We start from the raw sequence: 304 nt of genomic DNA, 5'->3' as shown, positions 1-304 counted from the left end.
ATCCCCACGTCCCCCGCTGACCTCCCTCCGTCCCACCTCTCCTCAGGACAACAGCCGCCGGGTGGACAACGTCCTGAAGCTGTGGGTGATCGAGGCGCGAGACCTTCCCCCCAAGAAGCGCTACTACTGCGAGCTGTGCCTGGACGACATGCTCTACGCCCGCACCACCAGCAAGGCGCGGACCGACAACGTCTTCTGGGGAGAACATTTTGAGTTCAACAACCTCCCGGCCGTCAGGACCATCCGGCTCCACCTCTACAAGGACACCGACAAGAAACGCAAGAAGGACAAGAGCAACTACGTG

The 304-nt window shown here is 61.2% G+C and overlaps 1 pseudogene; it reads left to right on the top strand.

Annotated features, from left to right (window-relative positions):
- The first annotated feature begins 46 nt into the window (after nucleotides 1-46).
- LOC104531610 (ras/Rap GTPase-activating protein SynGAP pseudogene) lies at nucleotides 47-293 on the top strand (annotated as a pseudogene).
- The last annotated feature ends 11 nt before the right edge of the window (nucleotides 294-304 follow it).

This window comes from Antrostomus carolinensis, unplaced genomic scaffold (assembly GCF_000700745.2).
Source record: "Antrostomus carolinensis isolate BGI_N321 unplaced genomic scaffold, ASM70074v2 C12560904, whole genome shotgun sequence".
NCBI lineage: Eukaryota > Metazoa > Chordata > Aves > Caprimulgiformes > Caprimulgidae > Antrostomus > Antrostomus carolinensis.
The sequence above is the reverse complement of the archived record's forward strand: the minus strand, read 5'-3'. Positions and strand labels throughout refer to the sequence as shown.